General features: G+C 38.8%; 1 protein-coding gene across 1 annotated transcript in view; it reads right to left on the minus strand.

The window, feature by feature from the left end:
- LOC122808532 overlaps positions 1 to 16,648 on the minus strand; it is a 1,295,413-nt gene extending 1,278,765 nt beyond the window's left edge. The window contains exon 1 of the mRNA XM_044079486.1: positions 16,214 to 16,648. The gene's annotated coding sequence lies outside the window, so the exon portion shown is untranslated. The remainder of the gene's footprint in view (positions 1 to 16,213) is intronic.
- Positions 16,649 to 21,020: the final 4,372 nt, after the last annotated feature.

The following is a 21,020-nucleotide window of genomic DNA, read 5'->3' on the forward strand; positions in this document are numbered from 1 at the left end:
TGATGAATATTGATACTCCCCCTCCTTTTGTGGTTGGGTCCAAGTTTTGGGGCCGAAAAGCATGGTATGAGGTATAACCTGGTAGTGCTGGGGTGCTCTCGGGAGCCCTGAACCAGGTTTCTGTTACTGCACAGATATCAATGTTCTCCATGCTAAGGAGAGTTTTGAGTGCATGCATCTTGAGGTTTAGACTTCTGGCATTGAATAGCATTACTCTTAGTTTCTTATCCCTTGTGATACCTATGGAGGTGGGTTTGTCTTTTGAGCCTTGCCTAAAAAAGGCACTATGGGGGTAGCAAGAGCCTTTGCCAATATCCGAAAGCCCAGGGGTGACAGGTGCAAGCCGTCCCTAGCGAAGCATCGTGGCTTGTCAAGCATATCATCCCAAGCTGACAGGCATTGGATCCCCTTTGAATGACACCAGTACTTAAGCCAATTGTTGAAATTGATCATCTTGTCTTCATATTGTGGCATCATTCTTGGTGAGGGTAAAATGCTACTCAAGGTCAGGGTCATACCAGCCTGGGCTACATGCTCAGAGAGCTCCTTTATGTCTCTTTTCATGTAGTCCAGGGAGGTACGTCTCAGGTCATTCACACCATCATGGACAATGACTGAGTCATATTTGTACTTGCCTTGGAGTGACCTGAGTGCTTGTGTTATGTGGTGGATCCTAGCGCCCGAAAGGCTGCTCACAGTCTTTCTCCCCCACTTGAAATGTCTCTTGTATAATTATTGTGAGTTGTTGTGCTGGATCAGAGTACCTCTTTAGATACAGCTTTTGTAACAGTGGTTTGTCATAGTAATGTAAAATCTAGGGTTTACCTTTATATTGCCAAAAGCACATTTTATGAATGTACACATCCGCAAACTGTTTCCGCAAATTTTTTCAGACTAACTTCTCTAAAGTGAGAAAAAAACAGCGAACGTAGATATTTCAAACTGTTCCATAGCTGAAACGAGATCTACCATGGGTCACAAAGGGAGTGAGGTTTTGCTATTCACAACATTGTCATTCGCAGTTTTTAGAAGTCAGACTTTGCAGTTCGTGGAAGCTGTTTCGGCGATGTGGCTGCCGGCAATATAAAGGTAAACCAAAATCTAGCCTACTGTTTATTCATTGTGTGCATCCTTGTGACCCTAGGCTGACCCTGAAAATGATCCAGGTGGATCAATATTCTACCTCAGTCAAAAATAAAACAATTAATAAATAGTTGAAGGAATATTTTTGAGAGGAGAGGAGGGCAAGAGTTAGGTGAGCTAAGTTGATTCTCCCTATGGAACAAGGTGATTTAGGATTTTTTGAGTTGAAGGGATACAAGAGCTGTGCAGTTAAGACTGATAAGCATAACACAAGCATAAGGCTATAAATCAAAGTGGAAAATGATGATAATGATGAAATGGAGGACGAGAAAAAGAGTAGGATTTTGGATTCAGGTCATTAAGAAGAATAACAACAACCACACACAAAACTGTATTCATCAAGTAGCAAAATATATATTATAAGAGCTAAGCCAGCATGGGAATGGAGAAAGAAGATTTTTACCAATAGAGATGTCTGCAATTAGGGAAATAGAAAATAGGCAAGAGGGGTTAAATTTACTGAAGAAAATTAACAAAGGAACCAGGGTATTAGGAGCAAATAACTAAATATGGAAAAATGGTAGAGTAGGACAAGGCCAAGCAAACGTTTGGAGTGAATGTTAGTGTTTGCTTTCCCTCCAAGAGACTGATAACAGAGTATAGTCAAAGATAAAGAAGTAGTGGAGTGCTAAGTGACAGACTAGCTCTGGTAGAGTTTTTAATTAATTCTTGGCAGACATCGCTGTTAAAAAGTGATAATTAATGAGGCATGTAAAATATTGCATAACTATAACAATCAATCAGAGGAGGTTATAAAAGATTGTGAAGAGAGAATGGAAAGGCATTATACAAAGGAACAATGTGAGGATAATTTTATGGCTTCCAAGTATGCAACAAAGACCAGAAGGTTTAGAAGTTTTGCTTGGAAGTATTTGCATAAGTATTTTATATAACAAGAAAACTTCAGGGATTTTTTTTCCCACAAGTTGATAGCAAATGCAGGAGGTGTGATGGGAAATTGAAGGCAATTGGGAACATGCTTTTTGTGAATATAATGAGTTGGCAGATTTTAAAAAATCCCTACTGTACTTTATCAGAACTTTTTATTTATTTATTTATTTGTTTATTTCCAGTTTGATTACCTGGGAAGTCCACTGGGCCCAGAGAGTCCATTTTCAGTTGAGGCCCGGGGAGAAAAGCTCCATAACACAGAATACAGTAAAGATACAAGTCTAGAAAAGTTAAAGTTAAAAGAACATGTTACAAATATATGAATTCAATACAAAACATGAGCAACTTAGCTGATTGTGACAGATCATATGGATTATACTGTACAGATTCATTTAGACATATATTCATTCATTTAAAGTAAGAAATTATTTACATTCATTTATTCATTTAAAGTAAGAAGCTATTTGCAGTATTTACATAGTTGAAATCATTTGGGAAATAGCTATGGGAGTTATAGAGAGCTTAGGAACATAGTAGGAAATCCTCCTGGGGCATTTACTTAAACAGAATTAGGTAGGGTGAAAGCAGATACATTTCCATTTGGAGGCCAGGTATGTGAATAGCTGGGTTTTGAAATTATCTGTGTTTGGTGTTGTCCTTAGTGTGAAAGGGAGTGAATTCCATTTCTTGCCTAGGGAGAAAAAAAGGAGAAGTTGGCCAGCAGGTCGCTTAAGTCTGTGGATAGTAATTAAGTTTTGGTGTTCAGATCTGAGAGTTCTAGCTGGAGTGTAGTGGGAAGGATGCTTGTTAAAGCAAGGCATTTTGTTGGGTAAAATATAAGTCTGAGTGCAGTGGTAAGTTGGAGGTAGTCTAGGCAATTTGTGAGTTCTAGCCAATTCAGAGATTGGAGGGTAAGACAGTGATGGGTGGAATTTTTGGCTTTGGTGTCAAATTTGGAGATTTTGTTATAGCAGTTTTCAAGTTTAGAGGTGATGGAAGAGGTCAGGATAGTTAGAAGAGGGGCTCTGTACAATAGGGAACGAAAAAGGTAAGCAGTGGCCAGAGCATGCCTAGTAGAGGTGGAGAGGAAGCAATTGTTCCTGTATAGCATTCCTCACTTTTGGTGGGTATTCTTTATATTTTGTTGAATGTGGATATCAAACTGTGTTCGTCTATAGTAACGCCGAGAAGTTTGGTGAAGAGAACCACTTCGATAGGAGAGTTGGTTTGGCTAAGGACTTGAAAGGAACTTTTGTCATATTAGAAAGTTTTTGAAGGTGGAATTAGTAGTATTTTAGATTTGTTTGCATTGAAAGTGAGGTGATTTTTGGCGCATCCAGGTCTCAGTAGTTGAGAAGGCATTTTGGGTTTTAGTTAGCAGTTCAGGGAGATTAGAGGCAGAGCAGACTAAAGTTGAGTCATCTGCATATTGAATGACTTTGATGTCAGGAATAGCAGAGTGAAAATTATTGATAAAGATATTAAATAGCATAGGTCCGAGGATGGACCCCTGTGGTGCGCCGATTGTGGTGGGTAAGAAAGGAGAGGTGGCTTTCTTCCATTTGACAGCCTGAGCTCTATCTGACAGGTAACTTGAGAACCAGGATAAAGTGTTTTGGGAGAGATTTAGGTTTGAGAGATGATAGAGAAGGTGCTTATGGGAAACAGTATCGGATGCCTTAGAGAGATCTAGGAGAACTGTAGATACTAAGTGTCCGGAATCTTGCGCTCGACTGACAGTTTCTAAGAAGGAGAGTAGTGCAGTTATAGTGCTATGCCCTGGGTGGAAGCCATGTTGGGGAAGAAGTTGGTTTTGGGTCAGAAAAGGCATAAGTTGGAGGTGGACACATTTTTCTAGGATTTTGGAGATTGGTGAGAGAAGTGCAATTTGAGATGTTAGTGTTTTTGCCACCCTTGTGGAGAGGAAGAATAAAGGCAGAACACCAGAGTTTAGGAACATAGGATTTTTTTATGGATCTATTGATAAGGATACTAATTTGGAGTGCTATACCATCAGCAGCAGACTTTAGGAAGGAGGAGGAGGGAATGTTATCAAGTGCATTGGAGCAGGGTTTAAGTCTGGATAGAAGTCTTTTTATGAAATTGGTAGAGACAGGTTTGAGCTCAAACATAGGGGGAACGTTATTAGGGAGCTTAGAAAGAGAAGAATGAAGGAGAGATGGGTTATTATTGGGAAAAGTCTTGGTCAGGTCAGATATTGATTCTATAAAAATGAGTTTAATTATGAGGCTAGAATTTGAGGCTTTTAGGGTAATAAATGATAGTAACTAAGGAAACTATTCTTTTGAGATGAGCTAAAGGATCTGAATTGCCTGGGCATAGTAAGACCTTGGTGAGTTTTATGCTACTGGTTTCCAAAAAGCAATTACTAGAAATGGAAATCAAAATCTCAACCATCTTTAACTGAAGTACTGAATATTATATATGAAATAAAAATAATTTGAGGCTGAATCTTTAGAAGAGGGAACAACACATGCAGAATAATGCTCAGGAGGAGTGAGGTTTCAGGGAAGCATGAATTGAACAATTTATGTAATGCTGGTGTGAATGATAACTCAAAAAGAAAGCATGAACATAATGAAAATGTTTACTATTATATCTTTTTTTCCTTTAATATGTGTGCAGTTACAATATGTCATAATTCAAAATGTGAGCATTCAATAAATAAATAAAATGCCATTAAGTTAGGCAAAGATAAAAAAAGTACAGTTCTGCATTACAAAGTACAATGCTCAAATGTTTAAATAGTTTTATCACATGTATAAATAGTTTTATCACATAAAGGAGATTAACGCATAATGCTACCTCTTTAAATATTTTAAGGTAAGATTACCATTATTTGAATGGATAGCTGATATACTTCCTTTTGTATCTTGAAGTTTCAGTGGTAATATCACTGAGCTAGTACCATATCATGTTTGTAGCTGGATCTTTTTTTTTTTTTTTTGGTTTTAGAAAATGTTACAGCATGGAGGAATGATACCCCACCTTCTAGGAATAGGCTCCTACAAAATTCTCAGGATCTTTTTATAGAATGTTAATTCTCTAAACTCATCCTTGCTGTTTGAAAGCAGAGATCCAGAGATCTCTAGAATCCTTTTGAAACTCACTTCTCATTCACTTCTTTGATTGTTCATTGTGTAACTCTTCACCTGGACCACTGGCATATTAGTAGTACCTTCTCTCACCTTCTACAGCTATAACTGACCCCATTCAATCACTTAATGCTCTCTCACTTCTATCATATATGTTTCTTGTACTTACTAAGGTTAACAAATTGGATGCTGAAGTCTTCAAATCATCTTCGGAAAGATAAAAATTATCCTGTATCCATTCAAAAAATGTATGAATTTTCAGTATACTACTATATATTATGTTTCAGCTACTGTAATCTAGGTTACAGTACACTGGACTATATTTATTGTACTTAAATTGTTTTCTATTAATTTGTAGCCCAGGTGTGGTTGAAAAGGAATTATCTTACCAGCCTGCCTGCCTGGTTAACACATTTAAAATAAATAGACAAATGCATAAATAACTGACCAGGCAGGCCCAAAACCACCTGTGCAAGATAATTCACAACTTCAGCAACAAGGTAGTATCATTCCATCTGTCACACAGCAGTGCTGCCTGCTCCGTAGCTTTCTGTGGGAGGAGGGTCACCTCATCAGTCCTATTCTATCTATTGCCTCACTTTTCTCATAGCCAGAAATACCAGCATAACATGTATGCAAAATGGCAGAGAATATGAAGGTGAACAAAAGTGAGTATCTGATAGAGGTTAGAAATGAGGGAACCAAACCCATGTGCTAACCTGTCATAGCAAACAATACAATTAAGGAAGAAATAATGAGATTGCAAGATGAAGTCAGACAAGTAAAGAAAGTTTCTGAAATCAGTAACACTCACTGGGTTCTCATCCTTGCCAGTACGTACACACTGCCTACTGGTTCTCCTTCTTATGAGTCAATGCTACTTCACTGTTTTGTGGTTCTGGCTCTCCTTGGTCAATGCTACCTATCTCCTGGTTCTCCTTATTCTATGTCAGTGGCACATATTTTTTTTTGTTTACTTTATTTAACATGTGTTTACTGGGATAGCCTGTCTGATTATGTACCCCTTTTTAGCAGAGACCTAGGGAGAAAAGCTCCAGATATTGATCACATTTCACATTGAAATACATAGAGAATTTACATCTGTAACAGTAAATACAAATTAGATTTGAAACACTAATACAAAGTGTCAAATATTTACAAAAGTACAGATAAACTGGGTACAAAGAGTCAAATATTTATGTAATTGAGAGGCAAAATGGTAGGTGTGAGGGAATGAAATAAGTTGATGTGAGAGTCCAAGACTGTTACGGGGGTGTTTGGTTTCAGATATACTGCTAAAGATAGACATGATGCCTAAGGATAATGAGAAGAGAGCTATGCTGTTATGTATGTCTTTTAAAGTTTTATATGACATTACTTAGTAATTAATTAAGTGATGCTTTACTGTGTAATTAAATTTAATCCTGACTTGCACTCAGGATTAACTCTAACCTGTGGAACTTGTTTAACTTGCTTACTTATGTAATCTCTGTAAATAGTCTGTTTGTAATATGTAATGCTGGTATTATGTAATGCTGTATCTGCTTACCCTTGGAGCTTTTCTCCCTGGGCCTCCGCTGAAAATGGACATGCATCCAGTCGGACTATCCCAGTCAACAAATGTAAAATAAAATAAAAAATAAAATAAAAAAACAAACCAGTAAGTTTAAGTAGGAGAGTAGATGGTTATCCTGTCCTTCTTAAAAATCAAATCTACGTTCATACACACACACACATACACACACGCGCACACACACACACACACACACACATATATGTATATATGTATATATATATATATATATATATATATATATATATATATATATATGGGTGTAGGTTAGAAGATCGACAGCTGGGATTACCGACAATGCATGAGCGGGCGCCAGATGATCGACACTCGGAAGACCGACGCTACGGATGAAAACTCCGACGCCAGGGATAGTGAGTTGGAAAGAAAGCTGTGTGAGTATGCGGTGGTGACGGACGTTAGGGTGCGACTAAGGTAAGTGTGGATAGTGACAGTCTGTGGGGATAGGGGTGGGTTAAGTGAGTTAGGGTTAGGGCACGGGTTGGGTAAGTGTGCGGTAGTGGTATTTTTTGGGTTAGGGGCGGGTTAAGTGAGTTAGGGTTAGGGCGCGGGTTATGTAAGTGTGCGGTAGTGGTATTTTTTGGGTTAGGGGTGGGTTAAGTGAGTTAGGGTTAGGGCGCAGGTTAGCTGAGTGTGCGATAGTGACGGACCTTAGGGTAAGGGTTTGGGTTAGGGTTGGACGTAGTTGTGTGTGTGAGGTTTAGTGTGGGTTTGTGAGGATTTTGGTGTGCTTGTGTTCTGTGTGTGGTTTTTGGATAAGGGGATGTGTTTTGTTAGTTGATTGTTGTTATTGTGGTGTGTGCAGTGTGTGGGGTTTCGTGTTTGTGGACCGTTGGTTACTTGTTTGTCGGGCATGTGAGTTGTCATGTTTCTGGTTTGTCGATAATGTGGTGTCGATGTTTTTGTTGTCGGTGAGAGTGGCTGTCGAGCTTATGACCTAGAACCATATATATATATATATATATATATATATATATATATATATATACACTCACACACACACACACACACACACACACACACACACACACACACACACACACACACACACACACACACACACACACAGGATCCTATCACCACTGAGAAATAAAGTGTAAAAGGCAGTTTATAACTTACGCCTGCTGATTCTAATGTGGTTACTGAATTCAGTCATGTGGATACTGATGCAATAATACACATAAACTGCAGTCATTAAAAAGTGACATTTCACTAAAGGTTTCTAAAACTTTTAGTGCAAGTAATATAAAATTATAGAGGGAATTTGCCTTGTTGCAAGAAGTATAGAAAAGGAAATTACCTGCGCAACTTAATCAGTAAAGAGCATGCATATAGTTTTTATTTTGACAATGTGCAAGACAAATTATGAAACATTGACAGATTTGTGATTTGAAGTGAGTTTATTGTTGAAGGTTTCCTTTAAGTCAATCAGTAAAATAATGAATAGAATAAAACTCTTCCCTGATGTCCTACAGTTGCAGTTTACAGAAAACATAATTAAACAATCATAGGGAAAGTATGACTAAAACTAAGATTTGGAATAGTGGAAGTGAGTCACGTATTGCAGAAATCAATAAATAATTTTTCATGTTTGGCAATATTTTACTGAAAACATTTAAGTGTATCTGTGACTATGCTCAATGATTTCTGTTACCAGCTGGAAAATATCTTCCTAATTAGACAGAAGCACATTATCTGAAAATTAGCACTTCTAACATCTCCAACAAGCCACCCCCCCCAAACTCCGTGAATCCAGTTTTGGCATCCTGCAGACTACAAGAGCAACAGAAAGGAGAAAGAGAGACTTTAAGTGCCTCCATTTTCATTTTTTCTGATTATACTGCTTTTTCCAATGGATTTAAGTTCTTTTTTATTTAACTGAATTTATTTTATGGATTTTGGATGGTTCAGCTGTAGCATTGTCACCTCACACCAAGAGGTTCTCTGGTTCGATTCTCAGCTGGTGTGCCTTCTGTGTGGAGTCTACATGTCCTCCGTGTGGGTTTGCCCCAGTTTTCTCCCATGTTACAAAGACATGGATCTGGAGAGTTTCTCCCTGGGCCTCCACTGAAAATTGGCTTCATTTCAAGTCAGACTTTCCCTGTTAACAAATGATAAATAAAATAAAAATAAATATGTTAACTGTATTTGATTTAATATAGCTACACACTGAAGTGAGCTAGCTTGCACTGCATTTAAAATGTTTTTATAACTGTTTTAACTGCTTTTTCTGCAAAAAAACAAAAAATAAGTTTTAAGCTTGTTTCCCGCCTTTCCTATTACTAAAGTAGTAGTCCAGATACAGATTTGCTGTATCCAGGACTGTTTTGGAATTTCTGAATTCTCCAGACCTTACTGTGTTGGGGAAGCCTTCCAGCTTATCAATGGGAGTGGTAAGCACTAGGTATCCTACCTACCACAAGAGGAGTGGTTTCTGGCTCTGCAATTGTAGTGTATTGGCCAGTTGGGCAGTTTTTCTGTCCCTTTCAACTTTCTAGTTTAAAAGCTCATGTTTGCATGGGTTTGCTCTTGTTTAAGCTCTGCAGATCTAGTTTTGGCATCCTGCAGACTACAAGAGCAACAGAAAGGAGAAAGAGAGACTTTAAGTGCCTCCATTTAGATTTTTTCTGATTATACTGCTTTCTGCACTTGATTTAAGTTGTTTTTTCATTTAACTGCATTTATTTTAATTTGTTTTAATATTGCTACACACTCGTGTGCTAGCTTGCATCACATTTAAAGTGGTTTTAGTACTGTTTTAACTGTCATTTTCTGCAAAAAAAAAAAACTACCAAAAAAAGTTCTAAGCTTGTTTACCACCTTTCCTGTTACTAGGGTAGTCCAGATACAGATTTGCTGTATCCAGGACTGGTTTAGTAAGTTTCTGAGTTCCCCAGACCTTTCTGTGTTAGAGGGAAGCCTTCCAGCTTATCAGTGGGAGTGGTAAGCACTAGGTAGCTTATCTACCACAAGATGAGTGGTTTCTGGCTCTGAAATTGTAGTTTATTGACCGTTTGGCCAATTTATCTATCCCTTTCAACTTTCCGGTTTAAAAGCCCGTGTTTGCACGGGATTGCATGCCGTGGAGTGCAGCTAAGCTGATGTAAAGTATTGCCGGTGCCAGAAAGTCTGCTCTTCAAATTTTCCCTTAGATCTTGCTAGTTCTCTTCTCTCTTGCACTTTAATTAGCTTATTCGCCTAGCACTTCATCAGGCTTTTTTTTTAGCAATTATTGTTGCACACATAAGTGCTATCAGCACTAGACATCCTGTAAGGAGACAGCTCCAGTACTTAGTAATGATTACTATCCCTCCTGGCATATCTAAAGGTCAGTTCCCTGTGCTTTCTCCTATTAACTTGGTGAACTTGGACATTCTGAGGCAGTGTAGCAACTGCCTCATGTACAAAGGCAACCTTCACCTCTTAATTCTCAACACTCAGACTTGTGAGAGATGCAATTATATATCCAAATTGGAAGGCATGCACTCTCCAGCCAAGACCAGAGTAGCTGGTAAAGAGGAGAAGGTCATCACCTTCACTACACCACATGGAACACATAGCTCTCCAGAACACCCAGTATCACAGCTCCAATATAAAGACACAAACCACGCACCAACCTTCGCAGAGCCTCTCAAGAGAAATCTACCCAAACAGCAGAGACCACCAAGGCAGAAATGCACTAGACCACCACAACACAGCACAAACCACAAGACACATAGCTCACCTGCACAGTGTGCCCCTCGACCTAAGTCCCTAAGGCAAAACATCTTGCCCAAAACACTAATCATAGGTGACTCAATAGTGAGACACACTGATGTCCCACTCACTAGGTTGAATAAGGAGATGGTAACAATCAGCTGTCTATCAGGTGCCAGAATCCGACACATAACACACACACTCTCAGGTCACTCCACAACAAGTACAAGTATGACTCTGTCATTGTCCATGTGGGTCTGAATGACCTGAGATGCACCTGCCTTGATTACATGAAAAGAGACATGGTAGAGCTCTGGGATTATGTGGCCCAGGTAGGTATAACCCTAGCCCTGAGCAGCATCCTACCATCACCCAGAATGATACCGCAGTACAAGCAGAAAATGATTGACTTCAAAAACTGGCTAAGTGTCTGGTGTCATTCTAAGGGGAATCTATTTTCTGTCTGCTTGGGATGACATGACTGACAGACCTCAATGCTTTGCCAGAGATGGCTTGCATCTGTCACCCCTGGGTTTCTGGATACTGGCTCAGGCTCTTTCCACCCCTATAGTGCCATTTTTAGGCGGTGTTCCAAAGACTAAATTACCACCATAACAACTACAAATAAATGCAATTTGAGGGTCATGCTGCTCAATGCTAGAAGTCTAAATCTCAAGATGCACTCTCTCAAAGTACTCCTCAAAATGGAGAACATCGACATTTGTGCTTTAACGGAGACCTAGTATAAAGTAGCAGAAAGCCCCCCTGCACTACCAGACTATAACTCATTCCACACCTTTTGGCCCCAGAACATGGACCGAAGCTCCAAAGTTGTTGGTGTCTCCATATTCATAAAGGATATGCATACATCCAGACTAATAGCCCAGCATAATGCATCTGAGATACCTCAGGTACAACATTGGGTAAGACGGTGATTCAGGTCGTAGCCTGCTATAGGAACCAAACCATGTCCCAAGACTCTCAATCCACGTTCCTAAGCACCCTGGAAACTATTAGGGTACAACCCAACACTCTCATACTAGGTGACTTCAACTACCCCTCCATCAACTGGGAAAAATACTCATGCACCAATACACTGGCCCAATGCTTCCTGGAATTCATCACTTCCAATGCCCTGGACCAGCTCAGTCTTATCCCCACTAAAGAAGCAACATCTTTGATCTGGTTATTACTAACATGGGCAACCATTGCTCTACACCAGTAGTCAATTCCTCCCTGGTTAGATCTGACCACAAACTAATCACCATGGAAATCCACATCTCACCCCCCCCCCCCCCGCAAAGGTAACCACCATGAAAAAATTCTCTAAAGCTGACTTTGGGCTCCTAAAAACAGAGGTGGCTAACTTCACGGCACCCATACCAATGAAAATAGATGCATGACCGCTGAATCATGCACCAATGCACTGTACGAACACGTACATAAATGCATGGAACTAGCCACACCCAATAGAACCAAGACGCTCTCCTCCAAAAAACAAAGCCAGTCTGGTGATCCCCTACGATTAATAAACTCTACAACAGAAGGAAGAAACTGTTGCAGAAAAAGGTGAAGTCCCAAGAGTGGAAAAACTCCCTTATTAGCCTCAACAAAAAAATAAAGAAAACAAGGGTCCCAGCAGAAAATGCAAAGTCCGAAATACTGTTTAATGAAGCGCTTTTCATTGCCGCTGATACGGCAACTTCCTCAGATTACATAAAAACAAACTCTTTACAAGTTTAAATAAGAATCACATGACAAATAATCAGCTGAGCAAATTCGTCATTACAAATCATGAATATTAAATAATTAAATCATTCATCACAATCTATTACCGCTTAGCTGTTTACAGCGGTTTAAATCTACACATTTTCCTAGTCACCAATGTAAAAACACTTACATCCCATCCTACAAAATTAGTGATAAAATAATTTTAAAATTAAATATTTTTCGTACAAAGAATATAATAATATGATCCACTTGGCAGATAGTGGTTTAAATACTGCTGTTAAATAACATCCCCTCAATGGGCTTTGTGCCATAAAGGTGAATAATACACAGTCGAATTCGCTCTAATGTATAAAACAGTCCAGTTACAAATCTCCAATGAACAGTAGTTCGAATACTTAACTTATACCTTTTTAACTTTTTTAACTTTGACGTTAGGGTTAGTACTTTACAGAGAAACGTCAAAGTTAAAAAAGTTAAAAAGGTATGTTAAGTATTCGAACTACTGTTCATTGGAGATTTGTAACTGGACTGTTTTATACATTAGAGTGAATTCGACTGTGTATTATTCACTTTTATGGCACAAAGCCCATTGAGGGGATGTTATTTAACAGCAGTATTTAAACCACTATGTGCCAAGTGGACCATTTTATTATATTCTTTGTACGAAAATATTTAGTTTTAAAATTATTTTATCACTAATTTTGTAGGATGGGATGTAAGTATTTTTACATTGGTGACTAGGAAAATGTGTAGATTTAAACCACTGTAAACAGCTAAGCGGTAATAGATTGTGATGAATGATTTAATTATTTAATATTCATGATTTGTAATGACGAATTTGATCAGCTAACTATTTCTCATGTGATTCTTATTTAAACTTGTAAAGAGGTTGTTTTTATGTAATCTGAGGAAGTTGCCGTATCAGCGGCAATGAAAAGCGCTTCATTAAACAGTATTTTGGACTTTGCATTTTCTGCTGGGACCCTTGTTTTCTTTAGTTTATTGTTGAATTTTTTCCCCAGTTTGGTTTGTCTTGTTCATCAGCCTCAACAAAAAGTTGAGATCCCTCATTAAAACCTCTAAAGCCAGCAATGAAGGCAGAATTGCAGCAAACACTAAAAAATAACCACAAATCATTCTATAGTTATATCAAGAATTTCCATGGCAATACCCAGATTTGCTCTGAGTTACTGTACAACGGTACCTTCTATACTGAGACAACAGATATTGCCAATATACTGGCCGACAGATTCAGTGCCAACTTTACCCCCCCCCCCCAGGACCAATCATAATACTGTTAGAATGCCAGGCACCCAGCATTACTGCAGCACAGGTTAAAGCTGCATTGTCCATGGCCAAGAATACAGCTTCCATGGGACCCAGTAATATCCCTGGCTGTGTTCTGCATAAACTACAAAGTGAACTGGCACCACATCTGCATGCTCTGTTCACTCACAGCCTCACCTCAGGCTTTCTCCCTACCAAATGGCGCACTGCTGCACATCATCATGGACCTAATTAACAAGGATATGGGGAATCTCCAAACTCTAGATCCCATGCAGTTTGGTTTTGTGAAAGGTAGATCATGCCTGCTCAACCTGGTTGATTTCTTTGTGTCAGTCACCAGAGCTGTGGATGAGGGTAAGGCAGTTCATACAGCCTACCTCGATCTGGCCAAGGCCTTTGATACCATTCCTCACTCAGGAATTATTGATAAACTCACAATACTAGGCATCAACCCCTATATCATTAGGTGGATTACAAATTGGCTCACAGATACAACCCACAGTGTGAAAGCAGTGGACTCCAAATCAGACTGCTGACCAGTCATGAGTGGAGTCCCAAAGGGATCGGTCCTGGGTCCTCTCCTGTTTGGCATCTACTTCTTAGAAGTCCAGGCCAACACAGAGGGACTCTGGCTGACAAAGTTAACAGACGACTGCAAGCTGAGAGCCATTATTAACTCCCCAAGTGATGCAGACATCCTACAGAAAGGCCTTACACCAATGACTGGTGTCAAAACCATGGGCTTAAGCCTAATGCCAAAAAAATGCATCATCATCCCCTTTGGCAAAAACTCAGTTCCCAATAATTACCACATCAATGGGAGCTCACTGAACACTGAAGTCATCATACAAGATCTGGAGACACAAGGTTGACAGCAACATCTCCTTTGATCACCACATTGCCACTGTGGTCAAAACGTCCTTCTATGTGGCACATCTCATTACCAAGAGTTTTGCATCCAGGAAGAAAGAGGTCCTCATCTCTCTCTACTCTTCCCTCATTAGACCAATCATCGAGTATAATGCCCCATTTGGCATGTACCTCACTAGACATCTGCAACAGATGGAAAGGCCACAAACGTACCTTATGAAAGGATCCTAGGCCTTAAAACGTCCTACATGGACAGACTCAAAAAACTCCAGCTATTCTTTGTCTCATATCTTCTACTAAGAGGCGATCTCTGCTTAACTTACAAAGCATGTCTGACCCAGCTCTGTTAGAAATGCTACATCTAAAGAAATCTCAATCCCTCCACACTACATGCTCCAGAGACCTCAACCTCATTACCACAATCAACAGAACATGCTGGAGGGACAGGTTCATAACCCAGAGACTGCCCATGATCTGGAATAGACTTCCCATATATGTCAAGCAGAGCACCTCACTGGCCCTCTTCAAGAGAAATCTTAATTGGGTGGATGGGACATAGAAGGTTCACCATAGGGATCACTTCAATGGCTCTACTTGATAGAAACACTAGGAACTAACGTCGGGTGGCATGATGCCAGGGTACTTCTCTGGGCTAGTATCATAAAGGCTCCAGGGCCAATAGGCTAGTACACACCTATGAAGCTATGAACAAATCTACAGGAGAAGAGTGAATCTCAGAAATTGCTCTACTCCTATAAATGTCTTTTTTGCAGGGGAAAGACCCTTATACCCCCCACACCCCCATACCCTACGTATACCAATTCTGAGATTTCCATAGTTCAGAGACAAGGGAATATTCTGGGAAATGGTCACCTCAGACTTGATATATTAAGTCCATTCTTTCTGCCATTTAGTCCCATACTTTGGGACTTATTCTAGCAGGTCCCAATATTTCAAATGTTTACCAGTTTATTATATAGTTAAAGAATTAAAATAAGCATATGTCTGCTAGCACGTTTGTATGTATGCATGTATTTTCATTTGTCAACCAGGAAAGGCCAACTGGCCACAGAGTCCATCCTCAGAAGAGGTTTAGGGAGAAAAGCTTTATTGACACAATTACATATATAGTAAACTAATTGTGATTGTTTTAAATCAAGTAGGCAACTACTTTAAAAAGCTGAACATACAGCAATGCATATAACTGTGCATTTCAAGTAGATCATGAGGAATGCTGGTGATTAAAGATGTCGGTGAATAACAGAGGAGAAATAGACTGTAAGTAAGGCGCTATAGTGAGATTGTGTAAGAGAGAACAGGATAGCTGAAAAATAGGTCGTTATGCTGAGGTCAGGTCCTTGTCCCTGTTTACAGTTTAACATCTCACAAAGAAATGGAAAGAGTTGGAACTATTTAATACCCTCTGTTTCCTTTTGTCTTTGCTTGCACAAACTTCTCCAAAGTAAGCAGATGGTTGGAACTTGTGACTACTGGTGCAAGTACAGCTTTGAGGGTCTTTAAATGTGTGGATTACAGTCAGCATTCATTTTTTGAGTTCATGATTAAACATCCTGATCTCCCATTTACAATTAATTAGTTTAAAAAGCAAGCAAAAACTAAAACAGTAGGCCAGAATAATATGCTTTAAAATATCTTTACAAATCTAGCGTCCTAAAGAGAAGTCAAGAATTAAATCTCTGGGTCGTAAAAGCTAATCCCCTTTACAGTAACAAGTTTCTAAAACACCAGAGTATGGAATTTAAGAAAACACTTTTAAGCACCTGTAAACCATCATTATATAAATCAGAAATGTAACCCAACAATTTCTAAATATGTGATCAGTTCAAAATTAAATTCCAGACAAAAAAGAAACAACATACAGGCTCACCTCAATTAAATTTGAAGTTGTAGCTTTAGAAGTCCTTTGTATATGAAATGTGCAGTAGAAATCATGAAAATGTTTGACTTTACCAGTTCTAAAATGCCACTTCCACTCTGTAAATTCCTAAGGTCAAGGCTCACTTGTAGAAATGTATGTCAAATCATGTCTGTGCATTCCTGAAGAAAGAATGCTGTGGTTGTTTCTCCAGTTGACCAGTCTTCTGTGTTTATATATTAAAAAAGACTATGACATATTTTAGTTTTCACACTAACATATTCAACATGTGCGCTCCATTAATCTTGTGCACCAAACAGGAAATCAGTGCTAAATATAATTTTACCAGTGGACATAGTCACTCTTCGCAGATATCCAGTACATTACTTTTAAAAAGTAGCATTTCCATTACACATAGCTTGCTGCATACTTGCAAGTCAGCCATCAACAAATGATGAAGCCTTAATCAGTGTCCGTTTTCCTTTAAGTGTGTGGTATACAGCTGTGAGTAGTAGATAAGAAGAATGAGGGAGGGCGTATGCTGTTTGTCAGTTGTTTTGAAATTTAAATACACATCTATATGCCTGTTTTTCAGCTGCACTCTGCTAACCAATTGTTAATTTTAAAGACTTTTAAAAGAGGCTTAGGTCATGTCTGAAATGAACCATTTATGATAAATATATGTACCTATTTGTGAAACACGAAGTGAATAAAGAAAATAAATAAACCCTAGTTTCATAGTTTTACTGTGCAAGTTTGCAGATGGAGCCATTATAAACATGTTAGGCTTATTTTAATTTACTAAGCTCACATGCTTATCTTAATTTTAAAATTTAGAATGGTATTAAAACATCTTGTTTTATTCAAAATTTTGTTTGATATTTTGGCAAATTATAAGAGAAAAGATTGGTTTAACTTAGATGAATAATTCCTAATTGACAATGCTAAAAACGGAGTATGAAGGATTAGTCCAGATAAAATCACTTTAGCTAGTAGATCTAGAAGACTCTCTCTGATGCCCTTCCTGTGGGAGGAATAAAGATGCCTTGTTGAAGTTTCAAGTAGTTTATTTATTTAAGTAGGTTGATGGATGAGTGTTCTTGTTCTAATGGAAGGAGTTTAATCCTTGAGTCTGGCACTTTAGACCACTCAGCCATCCTGATAAGATCTTTTTTTGGACCTTTAGAGAAGGGAGCATATCCAAACAGATGTTGTATATTCCTCTTGGTGTAATAACAAGTGTTTGACATGGTATCTGAAAGAAGCAAGTATTTTTCGGAAATCATCCCAGGTAATTGTATAGTTTGCAAAGTAAGCCTTCTTGCTGTTTCATTTTCTTCTTACAAGTTATGATTTTTTTTCTAATTGTACATCATTCTAACTGCACTAGATGAATCTCATCCTGTAAAGCCATGCTGCTGTTAAACCATATAATTATATCTTCCAGTAGCATGTAAATCCTGGTTGCATCAATAGCTTGTATCTACAGTTAATTCCAGATGCAGTATAATTTCGCTTTCCCTCTTAAGCTACAGTGTTGTTCTTGTTGTGCAGTATAAACCACTAGGCCTACACAGTGCAGCAAACCCACTTGGCTTGGGATCCAGTGTCTACTACTCAGGAGGAGGACAGGATAGAAATGGTGCGGGAATTGTGGTGAGGGAGAGGCTTCAGCAGACAGTGAGGGATGTCATCAGAATTAGTGACAGACTCTTGGCAATCAGACTCCAGTTTAATGAAAGAGCAGTATTCATAATCTCTGCCTATACCCCACAACAGGGTTGTGATAGTGAGGAAATGAGCACATCCAGAGAGCAGTTGCAGGTCCTATTAGATATGGCAGGACAACAGGAATTGGTGTTGATAAAGGGTGACCTGAATACACATATCTAGACAGACATAATATGATAAGAGGTCTGCCTGGGACTTCATGAATAGGGTAATAAAAATAAAGAAGGACAAGCCATTCTAGACTTCTGTATGGCAAATGGCTGTATGGTAGCTATGGTTCAGAAACAGACACAGTCTCAAGATCACATACAAAAGTGGCCAACATGCAACTCAGGTAGACTTTCGGTAAGTAAGGATAGGGCACTGGGGTAGAATCAGTGATTGCAAAGTCATTCCAAATGAAACAGTTGACTCAAAGCATAAATCACTATTTGCCACAGTCAGTTGCAAACAGTGGTCACAGAAGGCTTTAAGATCATCAGAGACCAGGCTGAAGACCTGGAAGTTGACTGGAGAGAAAGCACAACAGTTCAAGGCTCTAGCACCTCAAGAAGATGAGGAACTAGATGGAGTTGAAAAAGAATGGTAGCTCCTCAAAACAGCATTGTTGTATGGTCTACAAAACAGATATGCAGTCAAACCAGGTATGGAAATAAGGTACATGAGGAAAGCTGGTGATGGAATGCAGACGTCCAGGAAGTTATCAAACAAAAGAAGGAGTAGAGGAAAAAGTGGCAGATAGAAGAGACATACCAGGCTAGGAAAGAATACTGGTTCACTAACAAAGAGACTAAGAGAGGAGCTGCAATAGGAAAGAACAAGACATCAGAGGATCTCTACCAACTTTTGGAAAGTGACTCAGTGGATGGAAAAAGAAACTCTGTCAAGTTTCAATGCAAAGATAGAAAGATAAAGAAGATAGTCAGACACCTTTCATAAGGGATGCCTGCAACAACCTGCTCACCAGTCCACAGGACATCAAAGGCAGATGGAAGGAGTACTTTCAGCAGCTTCTGAATAAAGAAATTTCCACAGAAGTTGTACTGCCTCAAACACAGCCTATGGTGAGAGAAGAGGAGGAGTGTACTCTAGAAAAAGTAAGAATACCACTAAGGAAAATGGAGTCAGGGAAAGTAGCAGGCTCAGATGTGGTCACAGGAGATATGATCAAGATGTTGGGTGAGATTGGAGAAATAACTCCTGTGGGTACTCCTAGTAGTATGGAGAGAAATACATATCCCAGATGACTAAAGAACAGGTTTACTAGTGCCAGTGTTGAAGAATAAAGGAGACATTTGCAACTGTGAGCATTATAGAGGTATCAAACTCCTGTCACACTGCATGGAAATTCTGGAGAGGATGATTGATAAATGAATAAATAGAGTTGTAGAAAGTAAGATGAGAAATGAGCAGTTTGGATTCAGATCAGGATGCAGCATAGATGACCTGATGTTTGCAGTGAGACTGATACTTGATAAGAAGACAGATATGAGGAAAGAGCATTCCTTGACTTGGAGAAAGCATATGAATGACAAGGTCCCAAGAAAGCTGATTTGGGCAGTATTGCAGTGAATTGAAGTCCCAGAAACGTTGATAGAATTAGTGCAGGCTATGTGCAAGGATCCAGTGACTCAAGTATGAATAGTTTTCAGTCTTACAGAAGGGTTCCTAGAGGGACTGGTGGTATACACCAGGGTTCACCTCTGAGCCCACTGCTATTCATACTGGAGATGGAGTACAATAGAAAACATCCAACAAAAACACATTATAAACAGCACTCCAAAAGCAACCCAATGGTGTATAGAAAATATTGTAGAAACAAAAACCATCAAACACCATTCTATGAGGAAATGGATAACTTTAATCAAAATACTAAAATGTTAAAACTCTAAGACGGTAAGTGCTTTTGCAACACAATGTTGCTTCATCAAACCATTTAAAAAATACATCAACATCTAGTCTTATATAGTTAAAATACTTGTAGATCCTCCAATCAAAATTGAGACATAATTAAAAAATCAACAGTGCATATCTGATCATTTTAAATACTCATTCTAACAATCATAAATCACTTTGGCAAATATTCATCTATTACAAAACAGGAAATTCTGTAATAAAATTGGTAAAGTTATGGTTCACATTGGCTTCCACAGGTAAGTAAACCAGCCAATGAAAAACAATTGCATTTCCAAAATGACAGTCATACATATTGAGAACATAAACGCATTGTTATAACCTAAAGATGCATGCATGTAATAACGTGTACACTTGATCTCACATCAAATCTCACAAAAAAATCAAAAACAAAGAAAAACAGCAACAGTTGTTGGGACTACTTCAACAGCCCAACACTCTTTTGCAGTTGCTCATTTTCATAAAAGCAAACCATTTTTAAAGTTAAAAATTATAAAAGAAACTTCATATTAAGTAAAACTCTAGAAACTTAAAGCTTTAATAACAAATATTTCATGAATAGAAACCTATTGCTCCAGCCTTAATGTGTAAAAAACAATAACGAATCAAAATGCAAGGTTTCTAATTGGAACCAATCATTAACTAGCTCTAAGATTGGTTAAAAACTGTTGTTTTACACTCCTATTGGTTGAGCACCGACGCTCAACCTCCTATCAAAGGAGAATAACTTAAATAAATAAAGATGGCCTATGCATATTCTACCTATCACAATGCCCTTACACAAGGGTCTATATTAGAACATCAAAGTTTCAAAACTTCGAATGTTCTAATACCGACCCCTATTCAGCGAAAGCTGAAAATATCGAAGCAACAGAAAACCAAATATTTTTGTAGGGAAAGAATTTGGTTGTCCGTTTCTGTTGCTTCGGTATTTTTCAGCAATGTGGTGGAAAGTTACGGGTCGGGTTCAGATAAGTGCGCAACTGAGTGCGGATTAGGGTAGTTAGGGTGCAGGTTAGGTATGTGTGTGATTGTGTGGACGTGAGGGTTAGGGCAGGTTAGGTGAGTTAGAGTTAGGGCGTGGGTTAGGTATGTGTGCAATTGTGTGGACGTGAGGGTTAGGGTGGGCTAGGACACGGGTGAGGTGAGAGTGTAATAGTGACGGAACTTGTAG

The sequence above is a fragment of the Protopterus annectens genome, chromosome 8.part0 (assembly GCF_019279795.1).
Source record: "Protopterus annectens isolate FY-2018-M chromosome 8.part0, PAN1.0, whole genome shotgun sequence".
Classification (NCBI taxonomy): domain Eukaryota; kingdom Metazoa; phylum Chordata; order Ceratodontiformes; family Protopteridae; genus Protopterus; species Protopterus annectens.